Source organism: Rhinopithecus bieti, unplaced genomic scaffold (genome assembly GCF_001698545.2).
Source record: "Rhinopithecus bieti isolate Rb0 unplaced genomic scaffold, ASM169854v2 scaffold_15143, whole genome shotgun sequence".
Classification (NCBI taxonomy): Eukaryota; Metazoa; Chordata; class Mammalia; order Primates; family Cercopithecidae; genus Rhinopithecus; species Rhinopithecus bieti.
Genome location: NW_016808091.1, coordinates 2,036,566 through 2,041,129, shown reverse-complemented (window position 1 = coordinate 2,041,129; position 4,564 = coordinate 2,036,566).

Here is a 4,564-nt window from a genome sequence, read left to right as displayed (position 1 = left end):
AGTTTCCAGCATAACAAGAAAGAATTCTCAAAATTTGGAGGCTGGGGTGGAACTCCGTTACACGTTATCTGCCTCTGCGTTCTGTCACCTCTCTCCTCAGGTGAAGTGTAAGATGAAAACATCTTGCAGTCACCTCCTTCTCAGGACTGCTGGGCCCAGAAGGAAAGGCCAAAAACAAACAAACGAAAAACCCCAAATGCTGCTGCTTTATTGTAGATGATCCTAAAACCAAACTTCATGTTTTTCGTGGTGGAAAAGCAATATATGTCCTTTGAGTAAAAATGAGAACCTAAACAAAAAAACCCGGAATGATAGTCGCTCACATTTACTGCTGGCTTAACGGTGTGCCAGTGGGCTCAGCTCCCTACAGTATTTCATTTTATCCTCATAATAGCCTCAGGAGGGACATGTTATTGCCACCCCCATTTTATAGGTGACAAAACTGAGAATTGAGAGGCTGAGTACGTTTTCAATACTACAAACAGCAAGAGGGGAGCGGGCATTTACATCCCAGCTCTGCATCTCCACCCCTGAGCTGTGCATATTGTGTGGCTGACAAAGAAGACGGCAATCTTTTCTTTTTCCTATGCCCCCGTTCCATAAAATGACACACATACTTCCATCTGAGCAACCCTCAAAGCGTTTGCTTACACATAGGCGTGCCCAAGGTTGTCTTGTGCAGTAAAGGGATTTGGGGCGCTTTTTTGCTGGGATCTTAGAGCCTGTTGAAATGTGTGCTTTGAAGGACACAGCAGCTGTCCGTGCTGGCAACTGCACACTGGGAGGGGCCATAAGTCATATAACATGCAAGTCAAGCTGTCTGGAAAATGGCAACAGTCACTGTGACAAACTGAACAACATATTGGAAAAGGGGGCTATTTTCCCAAATATTTCACAGTTACAATTTTTTCAGGACAACCTCTACAATATAGATGTTTGTACTTTGGCTAAAAGCCCTTATGTGTTCTAGCACCTTCCTCACGTCTCATGAAGTGAATCTGTGTGTTCTCAGCTCCTCCGCTGCCTCCTCTTTTGCTCATCAGCACTCTGCTCGCCCACCTCAGCTTCATCTGGCTCACGCAGACCTGGGTATGAGCCCTGACTCTGCCCCCAGCCAGCCTTGGAGCCATGGGCAAGCGACTTCACTCTCTGAAACACAGTTTTAAGAATCTGGATAGCAAGGCCTGTTAGCTCATAGGTTGCCGAGAACTCATGAACATCCATAACGCCCATGCCATGGTTTCCTCGCTCACAGCAGGTAACAGGGTGAAGTTTCCAGAACTGTGGTCTATGCCTGCCCGGAATCAAACACAGAGAGGCATTAGCTGCCGGAGGAGAAAACAGGAAAGTGTTTATTCTTGAAAAGAGGGAGGAGGCAGAGCCCTGGGGAATGGGGAGAAGGAAGGAAGGGCTGGGCTGGGGTGGATGAGACAGAGAAGAGACTAGGATGAGGGGGAAAATGTGGAGCTAAAGCAGTCAGCTCCTACAGCGGGGTGTGGGGGACTCAAGTCCTGGACTAGAGCTGGGTGTGCCAGGAGCTGCAGGGAGCTGTCCCTTTCCTGTGTAAGAGGAGGCCCACTTAATCCTGCTGGGCACCCACTGTTGAGTTTAGAGGCTGATGTAGCAAAAACCATTTCAGTTCTTATTACAAGTGGTAGGAAGTCTAACTCACACTGGCCTAAGAAAAGCTGATTGCTGTGGCCTGGGCGATGTACTCTGACTGTTTGGATAGGAGTTTCAGCTGCAGTAAGGCAAGGCGTGGAGTCCGGGGGACCACGTAGACTGAGAGTGGGGAGAGGCAGGGAGGCAGCGACAGCAGCAGCCCCTGTCCACCACAGTGGCCAAAAGAGACAGCCACGTCTTCCCTGCTCCACAGTCACAAGGCTCTTCCAGCCACCAGAACCTGAGAGAGACAGCTTTCCCAGCCAGTCAACTGATAACCCCCAAGAGAGATGCCATGGAAATGTCCGCAATAATTTGTACTAAGCACTCTTCCCCGAGACATTCAAACATTTTCCAACGTATTTTATTAAGAATGCCACACTGGCCCTCAAGCAACTGTTGGGTGTTGTGTCCAGGGCTGGCAGGATGGAGCATTGATTTCCATCCTTTGTTAACTGTGTTTGTTGAGGGCTCACTATGGGACAAGTGCTGTGCTGGACTCTAGGGTAGGAGGCACAAAGACGTGGTGGGGGGTGGGGGGAGATGACATGCTGTTGCTTTGAGGAGCTCTATGACCCTCCCAAGACCACACACACACACACATACATACACACACACAGATATAGGGTGCCAGGCATTCATCAGAGCCTATGCAGAGCGAGGCTGCAGGGGACCAGAGGAGGGAGCCCACCATTCTGCTGCGAGAGAAGGGAGGAGGGGAAAGATGATGGCAGGAGTTGCTACTTGAGTTGGGCAGCATTTACCAGGTAGAGAAGGGGATGAGAGGAGGGCAGAGGCCTGTAAATGTGAAAAGCCTGCTTTGCTCATCACGTAGGGCTGTGCGGTGGGCAATGGGCCAGAGAACAGGTGAGTGAGGCTCAGATCATAAATCTCATGTCTGGCTGAAGAGTTTAGATTTTCTCCTGAAACCACTCAGGAGTGTCTCAGTCAAGGTTTATAGCTGTGAGCAACAGAGCTGGCTCTGGCTGAGAGAGTCTCAAAAGGAATTGTTTGAGAGGAAAACAGGATCTCAAGGAATTGCCTAGAAGGCTGGAGAAGCAGGCTGGACAAAATACAGGGACACAAGGAGAGGCTCTGAATCCAGAGGTTCAGCCCATGTCACACCACAAAACCAGGCCTGGAAGGAGCCCATGGTCATGCTGCCGAGGCCAGAAATGGCAGCTTACCCCATTAACCTTGCTAGATGCTGGATGTCGTGGCTACCATGATTGCCCTGGCTGACCCCAGAAGTTGGATGTAGCTGCCGCTGCCAGAGCCACAGAACACATCATTCATTCTCTTACCACCCTTGTGCCACAAGCCCTAGAGTTGAGGTCTGGGGCCAGTGCATCCCCCTGGTGGAGCGTGCGTTACTTGCTCATGTCAAGACTGTTTCCACCAAGCTCACAGTGTGGAGAGGTCCCCAAGTATAACATGACGATGGAAAACCAAAAAATAACAAATACACAGGGAAGAAACAGGGGCAGATCAATGCTTGGGAAAGATGATTTTAGCAGCCATGTGGAAAGTGGTTTGCAGGAGGAGATAGTGGAGACAGAGTAAAGAGATAATGGAGACAGAGTAACGAGATAGGAATCCAGTGAAACAGCCTGGGGAAGAGATGCCAAATCCCAAAGCAGGGCGAAAGCACTGACATTGTTGAGAAAAGGGCAGATCAGTTTACTTCAGAAGATGGTGAGGCTGTCCCCAAGTTCCCAAATTGAGGAAGTAGTTAATCGATCATAACTTCAACACGGGAATACAGTTGTAGAGACTCAGAGCTGGGAGAAACGTGTTGGGTTTGCCATAAGTTGTCTGTGGGACATCCAGCTGGAGAGATTCGGGAGATGTGGGACAATTTTTGTTTTGGGGAACTCAGTATCTGTTCACCCTTATTCTGGAAACAGACCCACCATTTTTCTTTTGTGAAATGAACGCCTTTCCCACAATCTGTCCTGTTGATTTCAGTAGGGCTGAGTTTCCCTCTTTTCTAGTTCAGAAATGAGCATGTGATCCAGGCCTGGCCAACCCAGGTCACAGAGATTGGTTTGGAAATGGACACATGATCCAATCCAGGCCAATATAAAACAATATAATACAATACAATAGAGGGAAATATTGCAAAGGAAAGGCTTTCATCCCACACGGGCTGCTAAGCTGGTGAAATGTCAGCCTGGAGCTGCTGATGGTCCTCTTGTCACTACTTGGGGTGAGCTTGCTTGAGAACAAAGACAATAGAGAAGAAAGCAGCATCAAGAGATGGAGACAGAGTCCTGCTGTCATTGACCGAACACTCATATCCAGCCATGCCTATAGCTGGACTTTTCGGGTATACAAACCGATATACTTCCTATATTCTTAAGCCGATTGCAGCTGGCTTAAACTGCTTGAAGATGAACATTTCCTGACTTAACCATTCAGATTTGGGATCCAGCACATAACAAAGAAATCAGGGCTGGAGAAAGATGTTGGGAAGTAGAGCCAAAGCTATGGATATGACCATAGAGTGTGCAGGGGAGAACACATGAACAGAACCAGAAGAGAGGCCAATACTTGGGTGGTGTACAGAAATACATTTAGAAACACTTAGAATTCTGGGCACTAATACTGGTACCCTTCTTATAAAGCACTAATGTTTGTAGCAAATTGAGAAAAACTTTAAGACATTTAAAAATACAATGAGGCGGCCGGGCGCGGTGGCTCAAGCCTGTAATCCCAGCACTTTGGGAGGCCGAGACGGGCGGATCACGAGGTCAGGAGATCGAGACCATCCTGGCTAACACGGTGAAACCCCGTCTCTACTAAAAAAAAATACAAAAACTAGCCGGGCGAGGTGGCGGGCGCCTGTAGTCCCAGCTACTCGGGAGGCTGAGGCAGGAGAATGGCGTAAACCCGGGAGGCG